Source organism: Mirounga leonina, unplaced genomic scaffold, assembly GCF_011800145.1.
Source record: "Mirounga leonina isolate KUSES-001 unplaced genomic scaffold, KU_Mleo_1.0 Mir_95, whole genome shotgun sequence".
NCBI lineage: Eukaryota > Metazoa > Chordata > Mammalia > Carnivora > Phocidae > Mirounga > Mirounga leonina.
In genome coordinates, this window is record NW_023270865.1 from 4,829,576 (window position 1) to 4,842,125 (window position 12,550).

Genomic DNA, 12,550 nt, shown 5'->3' on the forward strand with positions numbered 1-12,550 from the left:
CTATGTTCTCTGTCTCTAAAATCGGCTGAGTGCATTGTCCTAAGAAGAGCCAGCTTCTCTGGGGAAAAAGCTTAGCCGACTCCAACTCTATGATAAAATGCAGTGTTCCAATTAATAAAGCACACCTTCCATTACAAAAAGAGTGGAAGCGAATTTTAGAAATACTATTTGATGGAGCCAGAGAGGAAGACAAAATAAATTGCATATTTCCTTTTACCATAAGTGGCATTTTCTTTGCAAGTCGAAGCACCCAGATAATCCAAGGGGTCAGCAATTGTGTTGAGTTCCTAAATATCACTTGAGGAACTCAGCAACGCGCCTCAGCCTTAGGAAGTGCTTCTACTTCCAGACCAGTGTCAAAACCTGTGTCTCATCCCCTTACTTGGGGTCTCCCGGACAGTGGCCGGCTCGGAGGTCGGCAGGCACCCCGGGGCGTGGAGGGGAGACTCCTGAAATGTTTACAGGTTCCAGTGCGGTTCTGTCCCCAGACTTCTCCGTCCTGCCCTCGGTCCGGGGCACTGGCAAGTGCACAATGCGGGATTTTCCTGGTTCTTTTCAAAGACCGACGCGCAATCGCCGCGGGCCGGCGCGGAGCGGGGGTCCAGGACGCCCCCTGTCCCTCGGTGAGTCACAGGCCAGCGCGGAGGGTGCGGGCGGCTCTGAGTGAGTCACCCACGGGCGCAGAGCGCCTCCCGCCGGCGGGCCAAGGGCTCCGGTTCCCGGGAGGTGGGGCTGGACTGAAAACACTCCCGCAATTCAAGGACATCGGTGAGTGGACAAGGGCAGAGGAGAGCGTCTCCGGCCGGACCGTGTTCTTCGACCTCGGTACTTGCCATTTCTTCGCTGCTGGGGAACCGCACGCCCTTTTCACAACCAGTGATCAGTTTTCGGAGGAGGATTGTAGCATCTTTGACGGATTCGCAGCCTCAGAAATGGATGCCCTTGGGGCGCCTGGGTGGCTCAGCTGGTTGAGCGACTGCCTTGGGCTCAGGTCATGATCCTGGAGTCCTGGGATCGAGTCCCACATCGGGCTCCCTGCTCGGCGGGGGGTCTGCTTCTCCCTCTGACCCTCCTCCCTCTCATGCTCTCTGTCTCTCATTCTCTGTCTCAAATAAATAAATAAAATCTTAAAAAAAAAAAAAAAGAAAAGAAATGGATGCCCTTGGGGCGCCTGGGTGGCTCAGCTGGTTAAGCGACTGCCTTGGGCTCAGGTCATGATCCTGGAGTCCCGGGATCGAGTCCCGCATCGGGCTCCCTGCTCTGCGGGGAGCCTGCTTCTCCCTCCGACCCTCCCCCGTCTCATGTGCTCTCTGTCTCTCTCATTCTCTCTGTCTCAAATAAATAAATAAAATCTTTAAAAAAAAAAAAAAAAAAAGAAAAGAAATGGATGCCCCTGATCACAGGCACATCCTCAGGGCGCCGCCCGGGGTTTTGCGGACTGCGGCCATTCCCTGCCTCCGCCCCCGCCCACCCCGGCCTTCGCACCGCACCGCCACCTTCGGCCTGCTGTGCCCCGCCCCCTTTGCGGAGGCTTGGCGGGGGGCGGGGGGGCGCTCTGGCCACCGTCCTGCTGTGCCTCACATTCAGAAGGAAGGAGGCATTCCGATGAGCACTTTTTCTCAACACACAGCCCATTGGTGGGCTGGAGACAGCCCAGGCATCACCTCCATCTGTTTTTCTGGCGGCACGGAATTCGCTGGAAAGCTCTCTGCCAACAGGTCTCCGGGTCCACCCTCCCACTGTGCTTGTAAAGGGGGCCCGCGCCCCCCCCCGCCCCCCCGCCTGGCTGGGCCCTGGAGGCCTCGCTGTCATGAGAAAAGAATCCACCGGTCCCGAAACTCGCTATTTTTAGGTCTTGGTGGATTTGAGCCAGTTTCCTGAGTGTAGTAATTACCCAGATATTTTTTTGAATAGGGCCTTGTAAAATAACAACACACATCTTAACTCCACTAGGAAATTCGAAGAGGTTTAAAATGCCATGCAGCTAACTCAGGAAGACAAGTGACAGGCGTCTTTGCGCTGCTCTCTCCGGCTGGCCCCGCTCCCCTCCTCTGCTCCTGTCCCGGCGCACCGCTGATTCCTCAGCAGTGCCAAGTTCGTGCCCAGGCACGCCTTTCCAGACCAGCTTCTCTACTAGATGCAGGACTTGTGTGTCCCACGGCTTCCTGGACATCCTCTCAGACCTGACCTTTCCAAAAGGGAATGCTTCCTGCTTCCCCCAAGGTGCTCCTCTGGGGAGAGGACTTGGTCAATGGCTCCTGCCACCAAACTGGGACCTGCCCTTTGCCCTTCCCTTTGCCTCACTCCCCACTGACCTTGATTATGCTACTTTCAGACTCTATGATGAATCTGCCTCTGGGTCCCCTCTACCCCCACCAGCCTGGTCTCACTCTGTCTCTTCCCATGGAACCAGTGCGTCGACTGGCCCCCCAGCCTAGGTACCTCTTCACATAAACACAGACTGATCTGTTAGAGAACGTACATCCTATTTCGATAGCTCGCCTCGGAGCCCTGCAGGTCTCTACCTCTCCCCCTGGCCTGTGACAGTTGAGTCACATACCCATGTGTCCTGAGGCGGATCCTATCTCTGGTTGCTTAATGTCAGGTACAGAAGCTCCTGACACCAGTGATGCTTTAGCAACGATTGCAAAGAGAGATGCCTCCAGCCAACCCACCCCCAAGTTCACACAACACACTCACCCCAAAGTTCGGCTGGGAATGGAGAACGGTCAGAGAAACCGAAAAATTAATGAGGTCATTAGAGTGGGGGGCAGTGAGCGGTTGCCTTCCATCAACAGGGAAGTTGGAGCCTGCCTACGAGCAGACAGCAGGGAGCAGTGTCCCTAGGCCGCATCGTCCCCTCATTAGAGAACGGAGCCCCAAGAGACAAAATTGCAAAGGAAATTCCGGCTTCTCTAAGAACCTCAGAGGGATGACATCATGAGCACACATCGGGCAGGTCCAACATACAGGTCGCTCTGGCAAGCATTTCACGTGTGCTGATCCTTTTAATCTTCACACAGTCTGAAGCCTAAGTTACAGCTCTCGTCCCCATTCTGCAGGTGAGCAAATTGAGGCCACTGAGGTTAATCAGCTTGCCGGAGACCGCACAGTCAGGAAATGGCAAAGCCGTTGCAAAGAAAACTGGCTCCACAGTCCCTGTTCCTAACCAAAGAAACAGATCTGAGTTTGGGAGTGGGCTGTACGCCCTGCTTCAAGTCCTAAAACAGGGAAATTTCAGCAAATTCCATAGGCTAGACTGTAGGACTCATGTACCCAGAATGGCTGCCCCTTACAGAGCCACCGCTTCTGGCCATGGCAGTAAGTTTCGGACAAGACTGGCCCTGACCTCAGCCAGAGGGGGGCACGGCAGCCGAGGGGCGACTCAGCTGCAGGTGTCCGGGATGGAGGAGGCAAGGATCTGGAGTATAACAGACACAGGAAGTGCTTCTTGTTGTAAAGGTTATAGCCAGGGAGCAAGGCGAATCAGGAAGTGGAGGGGCCTGCAGGAGGTAGGAATGATACACAGAAATGGGAACATTCCTGTTTCACATTCCGGTTGTCTTCTTATACCCCAGTTTCATATCCATTTATATATACGTACGTATATACATATACATACACAAGGAAGCACTGGTCCTATAAATGGAACGCAGGTCCCACAGTGAGACACGTGCAGCGTGTGAAGTGTCCCGAGGTGCCTTTAGAATAGACCCACTGTGTCACTTGCTGAGGCAGTGGCCTCTGTGGGCCGCACTAAAGCATCCACCCCAAGCTCCTTGGTGGGAACCCGGAAGCTCTCCCCTCCTCCATATGGGATCAATTACGGGCCCGATGATGATTCTACCTCTGAAACATTCTGTGGCAGAGTCAGTATTGTCTGTTGGCCAGACCCGTTTCCTTTCTGCTCTGGGCTCAGCTCAACTACACTTTGGAGACTCCCTCATATGCGCTGGGACCACAGGCCCAAGTTCTGACAGCTGGGACGTGGGCAGGAGCCCCGTGTGGCCACCGCAGGCCTGGCCCCCAACCTCCCGCAGGATCTCCCATCCTCTCTGACCCCTCTCGGGCCGGCACTCTGCAGAGGACAGCCAGCCCCAGGGGAATGGACGGAGGGAGGCTGGGTCCCTGAATGACTACATGGCGTGGACCCTCCCTGCCCCAGCCAGGCCCCCTCGCAGACCCACACTGGGCTAGGGTGTGAATAAGAAATAAACTCGGACTCCTCCACGCACTGAGGTTTGAGGTGGCTTCCTACAGCAACGACAGCTACTTGACTCATCTCTCTTCTCCTAGGTGAGCCTTCCAGAGCTGAGGCTGTACCCGTCACTGCCTTTCTGCCTCTCTCCATGCCCTCCCCACTGCTGCCCCGCCTCAGCCAGGCTCTCAATCACAATCCCAGCTGCTAAGGCAGAGTGAGCCTCCGAAAGCACGAGTCTCTCCTTGGTGCTCACCTGACAATGATGCCTCCAAATGCAGCCTTTGAGGGGCTCTAATGTGCCAGGTGGTCTTCCCAGGCCTGCTTTTGTCTACAGCGCCCGCCTCAGGTTAGCTCTCTGAGTGAGTCACCCACGGGCGCAGAGCGCCTCCCGCCGGCGGGCCTCGGGGCTGGGGCGGGCCAAGGGCTCCGGTTCCCGGGAGGTGAGGCTGGAATGAAAACACTCCTGCAATTCAAGGACATCGGTGAGTGGACAAGGGCAGAGAAGAGCGTCTCCGCCCGGACTGTGTTCTTCGACATCGGTACTTGCCATTTCTTTGCTGCTGGGGAACCGCACGCCCTTTTCACAACCAGTGAACCCCCACAGGGCCTGGCCACAGGAGCTCTGGGCCCTTCTGTCCTCTGGGCTGTTTCTCTCTCCACACTCCTCCTGGAATCTCCTTCCATCTCTCCGCTCTCTACTTCCCTCTGTTGGCTTAACTCCTCCGCATCTTGTGGGATCAGTCTGGCAACACCCCGTCCGTGTCCCCCCAGGAACCTGCACACCACGCAGGTCACTGTGTTTCTGCAGGAGGACACTTGGCACAGGGACTCTGTTGGTTGACTGTGTCGCTGACACACAGCAGGGCCTCAACAACTACCCCTCAGTGAGGACAATAAAAAATGTCTCCGGACATTGCCAAATGTCCCCCAGGAAACAAAATGGGCCCCACATGAGAAGCCCTGCTCTAGGGTCATGTCAGAGGAGGAATCCTCTGCTAACCCTAACAAGAGATCAGAGGGCACATTATCTTGATGAGGTCACCCTAGTCAACGTTGACTCGAAACCAGATTTTGTCCAAACTGGCTCTCAGAAGCAGAGTTGTGGGGACCAAATTCAGAACAGATTCAGGGTGGCAGACATGGGGCCTACTGCATACCCACCAGCTGCTGCCTCTTTGCTAACAGACCCAGGCTTTTTCAACATGGCAAGATGCCCAACACAAGCAATATCTTGAGATTGGTCTAAGCCATTCTGGATCATTCCGTATCTTAATATCCCAGCCTTTCATGCCGGTAAGGGTAGCCTTATAACCAGTTCTAGTCAAGGAGATACAAGGGGAAGTCTGGTGTGAGGGTTTCTTAGACAGTTTTGCTTTTCTGATAGAAAGGGTCACAAGCAGCAAACACCACCCTCCTTCAACCTCCCTCCTTCCTTGACTGTAGGCATGAGGGCTAGTGCTGGGGGCGGGGGTGGAGAGTCACAGGTGGGCCAGCTCAGGCCTCCTGGAGCACAGCCAAGGCCCTCTACCTGCCACTTCCTTATTATGAGACGGAAAGAACACTTGGCTTTTGTTTGAGTTCCTGTAGTAGGTTGAATAGTGCCCCCCCCATTCATGTCCACCTAGAACCTCAGAATATGACCTTATCTAGAAGTAAGGTCTTTGCAGATATAATTGATTTGGGATCTTGAGATGAAGTGATCCTGGATTTGGGGTGGGCCCTCAATCCCATGACTGGGGTCCTTACAAGAGAGAGGGCACAGAGAGAGTCCTGGGGAGAAGGCCACGTGAGGGCAAGAGGCACTGAGTGGAACACCGCGTCCACATGCCCAGGGATGCCAGGAGCCACCAGGAGCCACCAGGAGCTGCAGGAGGGACCCTCCCCTGGGGGCTCTGGAGGGCAGCTTGGCCTGCTGACAACTTGATCTTGGGCTTCTGGCCTCCAGAACCGTGAGAGAGTCAATTTCTATTGTTTTAATGCATCCAGTTTGTGGTCATTCGTTATGGGCAGCCCCAGGAAACAAATATAGCCACTTTTAGGAAGTCTTCTGTTCCTTTAGAAGAACCGACTCATGAGGACATGAACGGAGAGCCAGCTCAGAACCCAGATTGGGGGTTTTTATTTCCAGGTGCCCTCCTCTGAGGATAAGGTAAGGGAGCCAGTTGGAAGGTCACTGTGGGGAGAAATGAAGGCTGTCTCTTCTATTTCTCGGTGGGACCTTTTTTTTTTTTAACTTGGCTCCTAATATTTACCACTAGTTTATTCTTTATTTTTTATCATTGAGATGTTTACAAGGTGGAAGATTTATACAATCTGAAGAGAAACCAGAGTGTCATTGAGACTTTTGAAGTGGAGAATATGCATGATACTTCATTAATCTTACACTGTGAGGAAACACGACATTCCACACAAATTGGTATCACAGAGAACCGAGGCTTTCCATCTTCTGTGTTCACATACTTCTAATATTCTCTATACCTCTTTAATATTAATATTAACTTGAAGCACTTTGAAATATCTATTTTCTGCTTTCTCAAACCAATATTTTTAAATGTGCTGTAAGTTCTGTAAGAATTTTTTAAAAAATTCCATCTCATTTATATTAATAAAAATTGCATATATTTAAGGTATACCAGATGGTGACTTAATACACCTTTACACAGCAACCAGATTACTATGGTGAAGCTAGTTAACATATCCACCTCCTCACATAGTTTACCCCCCTCCTTTTTTTTTAGGTGGGGCCCTTTGAAATCCGCCCCCTCCCACAGAGCTCACCTTCTAGTGAAGGACCATGTGTGCCTACCAGGGTCAGGGAGTACCTCTTTGGACAAAAAGAATCCAAGCATAATTTGGGGGCCCCTCTCTGTCTAGATTCCCTACAGACCATTTCCCCAATTCTGCCATGTTCCATTAGGTCATATTCTGTGTGACATACCAAAGTTAATGTTTTGGGTTTTTTTCTCTTTGAAAATATTCTTTTTAAAAAATTTTTTATTGTTATGTTAATCACCATACATTGCATCATTAGTTTTTGATGTAGTGTTCCACGATTCATTGTTTGCGTATAACACCCAGTGCTCCTTTCAATACGTGCCCTCTTTAATACCCACCACCAGGCTAACCCATCCTCCCACCCCCCTCCCCTCTAGAACCCTCAGTTTGTTTTTCAGAGTCCATCGTCTCTCATGGTTCGTCTCCCCCTCTGATTTTCCCTCCCTTCATTCTTCCCTCCTGCTACCTTCTTTTTTTTTTTTCTTAACATATATTGCATTATTTGTTTCAGAGGTACAGATCTGTGATTCAACAGTCTTGCACAATTCACAGCGCTCACCATAGCACATACCCTCCCCAATGTCTATCACCCAGCCACCCCATCCCTCCCACCCCACCCCCCACTCCAGCAACCCTCAGCAAAGTTAATGTTTTATGGGGTCTAATTCATAGGATTTGCTTTCCTGAGCCCCAAACTTGGTCATCCCTATTGGGCCTTGGCTGTGGGCCAGCCTCAGAATCCTCATCTGGAAAGCGAAGAGTCTGACCTGACCATTTGCATGGCATCTGCTTCTCAACTTCTGTGAGAGGGGCAGTCCTGGGATCCTGTGCTGTTTGAAGGGGACAATTCCTCCCACAGAAACACTGGAGCAGGGCTGGAGACAGTGCTCATCAAAGGAGGTCACACTCACGTCACCAAAGAGAGCACCAGATGCTGGGAAAGGGACACAGCAGCACCTCGGCAGTGCGCTTGCCAATAAAAGACTGAATGAACCCGAATTCCATCAAGATCTTAGATTCAACGGCTAATTTACAGAAAAATATAGATGACAGGGAATGTGTTAAATGATACCACAGGGAGACATAATTGGCAAAATCCAGACTGTGGGACAAATGAACCATGTTCTTCAACAATAGATTCCCCGCCCCCCGCCAAAAAAAAAGATGACAGAGAAATCACAGATTAAAAGCACTAGAAGATACAAATCACTATATAGACTTTTTTTTTTTTTACAAAACCACCAATAAAAAATTTTATAAGATAATCAAAGATATTTATTGTGGATCAGATATTTGGTGATATTAAGTAAGACATTATTAGTACTACTTTGATGTGGAAACATTGTAGTTATGTTTCAAAACACATATACTTATAACTTACTAATGCATACTGAATTATTTGTGGGTGAAAGGACATATTATCAGGGATTTGCTTCAAAATAATTGGAGAAGGAGAAAGCAGGTGAGGACACTGGTGAACAAGTTTGACCTTGAGTTGATAGTTATTGAAGGGGTTCGATATAGTCTCTCCAATGTTGTCAAGTTTGAAACTTTCCATAATTAAGGATAAAAGGAAGATAGTTTTACAGAAGAACTCACTCTCAAGATTTCTTTTAACGAGTGGCACTGGTGCCTGAAACTTTCAAAGAGCTCAGCATCCACCTCGCAGGCAGGAACCTACCTCTCCGAAAGAAAACTTTCTTCACGAATGAACACAGAACCAGTAGGGCACCACCTGCTGCACCCCATCATATTATTTGCCTTCTGGTGACCAGAGATTACCCACAAGGTAGACATTACTCACAGAGCCTTACAGGCTGCCCTCCACGGAATGTTAGCACTTTCTGAATGGGTTGCAGTACCGGATGCTTTCTGCAGCAAATGACAGTGACCTGCCCAGAACACGAAGCAATTCGGGAGAGGTTATCACTGCAGATGCCGGGGGGGGTGAGGGGGGGGGTCTGGATAAGGGGCTATTGTATAGTATTGCTGGGGCTTGGGGCCATCTTTCCCATATTTGTCCTGGTTCCCAGGGCACTGGTCCCTCTCTCTTCTGGTCTCAAGGTGGCTGAAATGGTACCAGGTATCCTACACAAAAAGAACTGTGTCCACCGGTGACACAGGGAGTGTATTCTGGTAGGTCTCTTCTTCTTCTCCTGGAAGACCTTTGCAGGAGGGTCCTGGCAGCCTTCTTCTCTAGAACGGAGGTGTGTGTTGAGCTTATGTTGGTACCGGCAGACAGAACGACAGCACTGGGAGCAACAGAGACCCTTTCTGCATACCTGGCCATGCAAATACCTGAACAGGACCAGGGCTCTGCCAGCCAGAGCAGAAAGGTGCAGTGGGGACAAAGACCTTGTGTGGGCAACCAGCAGCATCTGCCTAGAGGTTGACATTTCAGACCGGGAGAATTCAGGCTCACGTCTGCATGTCCAGGTTCTCCTGAGAATTGACATCACTGACCACCTGGCGGGTCCTGCATTCCTGCTCGCTGTGGGAGAGTGCCTTTACACTCCTTTACACCAGGCAGGTGCTCTCCAGGACCCTACAGTTCCCACCACTCCTCATTCAGGTCACACTGGGGCCCCCGTTATTCCCCTCCCAGCATCCCACGCCCCTTGCAATGTGACTGCAGCTTCTTCCATCAGGAGGTGGGGGCCATTTCCCCACCTCTTGAATCTTATCAATGCCTCATCACTTACTTGGACTCACAGAATGGTGAGGAAGTGAAGGCGTGCCAGTTCTTACTTCAGGCATGTCTGTTTGCTTTCTTGAAACCTTTTCAGCCGCCCTGAGAACAAGCTGGGGCTAGCCTGCTGGATAATGAGAAACACATGGGCCAGTCAACCCTGGTGTCCCAGCTGCCAGCCAGCCAACTGCCCGCCATGTGAGTGTGGCCCAACTCTAGACCACCCAGCCTCAGCTCACTTGCTAGCTGACTGGAGCCTCGAAGTGATCTGTAAACCAAGATCCGCTGTGTCTGACCAGCTCAGTAGAACCACACAGTTGATCTGCAGACTTGTGAGCAATACTAAACACTTTGAGCCTCTGTGTTTGGGAGTGGTTTGTTAGCCCGCAGTAGCTGACTAATGCACACACACCCTGATTTTTTTCAGTTACTTATATAACCTACTCAGTTCCTGTTGAGAACTTGGGAGTTTGGGAACCCTGAATTAGGCAAAGATTTTCAAGCTTTACCGTGTTTGAAATTGCCCAGGGAATTTACTTAAGACACAGATTCCTGGACCTCACTCTGCGTAAGCTTCAGATCGGGTTAGCCCTTGCTATCTGCCTTTTAACCAGCATATCTGATTCTGGCCCAGGAAGTCCATGGTAGTCGAAGCTTTGGAAACTATTTGTTCATGAGAATGAATCACTAAAACCATAGTATAATCTCTAATATTACCCCACCTCTAACATCATGAGAGAGAGAGAGAGAGAGAGAGAAGAGTTGGTTTTGGCCACAGAAGGAAAAAGCTGGGCTTATCTGTGAAAACTGATAAGCAGTGAGAAAGACCTCCTCTGCCCAGAGGCACAGGGACTGCAACAGGGACTACATTTGACTTAGTATTAATTCTTTTTTTTGCAGAAAGAAACATATTGCTTCTAATTTACATAAAAACTTATGATCAAATACGTACATAATGAAACCCTGGATCTAATTATAAGCAGTTGACTATGGCTGATGAATCAAGTTAGAGGGATTACCTAGAGACAAGCTGCAAAGATAAAGCAGGAGGCCGTAGGGAAAAACAAACTTAAAATGTTGGAAAGAAGTAAATAGCAATCTGTGGATAGATCCTGGAAGCCAGGCAAGGCTTTCATTCCCATTGAGTTGGTCAACCGACTGTTGGTCATTTCACCAATGTCCATCCAGGACCTACCATGTGCCAGTCACAGTCTTCAAGCTCGCACACAGCAGGGAAAAGTACAGATAAAGAGCCCCCTCCTTGTAGAACTTAGATTCTAATGGGGTGAGAGGACACACATGATAAACAAGGTAAATAAAATTCATGAGATGGCACAGTGGATTGAATTGTGCTCCCCGCCCCCTCCCACCAGATGAACTTCAAGTCCTAACCCGGGATATCAATAGAATGTTAGCCTTATTTGGAAATAGGGTCTCTGCAGATGTCATCAAGGTAACATGAGGCCATTAGGGTGAACCCTAATGCAGTATGAATGGCATCCTTATGACAAGAAGAGGAGACACAGACATGGGGAAAGCTCCATGCAATGATAGAGGTAGAGAATGGAGTGAGGCACCTACAGGCCAAAGAAGGCCAAGGAAAACAGCAGAAGCTAAGAGAAAGCTATGGAGCAGATCCTCCCCTAGAGACCTCGGAGAGAGAGCATGGCCCTGCCAACACCTTGATTTCAGGCATTAAGCCTTTAGAGAAAGAAAGAGAACACATTTCTGCTGTTACAAGCCACCCGGTTTGTGGTCCTAGGAAACCAATGGAGATAAATGCTAAGAGAACAATAAAGCAGGGAATGGAAGTGGGGAGTGTTGAGGGTTAAGTTTGTAGTTTAGATAGAGCAACATCCTTACTAAGGTGTGAGAGTGGGTAAGGTGTGACCCATGTGGGTATGTGGGGGAGGAGCATCCAAGCAGCTAGAACAGCAAGTGCGAAGGCCCTGAGGCCCCTCTGTGCCCACTATGCTTCTGGCTGGAGCAGGCTGGGTTAGGGGATGAGGTGCAAGATGACGTGGGAGAAAAAGGGAGAAGGACCAGACAGTGTAGGGACTTGCAGGTCATAGTAAGCCTGAGTTTGAGAAAGGAAGCCACTGGAGAGTTTTGAGCAGGAGGGTGACATAATCTTTTTTTTTTTTTTTAAAGGATCACTCACAAGCTCCTCTGTGGAGAAAATGCCAGAGGGCCAGAATGGAATGTGGGAAACTAGTTAGGAGGCAGTTTTAAAATATGCTAGAAGGGCACCTGGGTGGCTCAGATGGTTAAGCGTCTGCCTTCGGCTCAGGTCATGATCCCAGAGTCCTGGGATCGAGTTCCGCATCGGGCTCCCTGCTCAGCGGGGAGCCTGCTTCTCCCTCCGCCTCTGTCTGTCTGTCTCTTATGAATAAATAAAATCTTTAATAAAAATAAATAAAATAAAATATGCTAGAAATAGTGGTGGTTTGAAAGGGCTATAGGTGAGAAGATGGGAGTGAGGGGAGCTGCTGGGTTTTGGATGTTTCTGTTGGTTATGGAGAGGGGAGGCTGGGATGACCCCAGGGATTTTGGCCCTAGGTACTGGAAGATCCAGAGTAACCACTGTTTGACTGGTTTGTGTGTGATTTTCTCCAGTTTATTTAATGCACACGTTCTAATCCTTGCTCGTAATATCCATATGTACAATACAAAACGCCTGAACCGCAAGTCATTTGCAGTTCTATTACCGTTTGCCAAAAAGCCTTAGGAGGCAAAACACGGATCGTTGTTACAATGTCTTGAAGTGTCAGGCGCTTAGTAACGTGTACTCACCCATGATGTAGTGAAGCAGGAGAGCACACTGAAAGGGTTTGTTTCAATGTTTAAAATGAACGCTGGCCCAAGCGCTGAGCTTAGGTTGCCTG

General features: G+C 50.0%; 1 long non-coding RNA gene across 2 annotated transcripts in view; it reads right to left on the reverse strand.

Annotated features, from left to right (window-relative positions):
• The window catches only part of LOC118006165, a 31,987-nt gene extending 20,069 nt beyond the window's left edge, over nt 1-11,918 (reverse strand). Inside the window, exons 1-2 of one of the 2 annotated variants that reach the window (XR_004677980.1) lie at nt 9,905-11,918; nt 9,679-9,792 (exon numbers count right to left, since the gene is read on the reverse strand). This is a non-coding gene — a long non-coding RNA (uncharacterized LOC118006165). Of the gene's footprint in view, nt 1-9,678 lie in introns of both variants that reach the window. The other variant, XR_004677979.1, reaches the window with a different exon arrangement.
• Nucleotides 11,919-12,550: the final 632 nt, after the last annotated feature.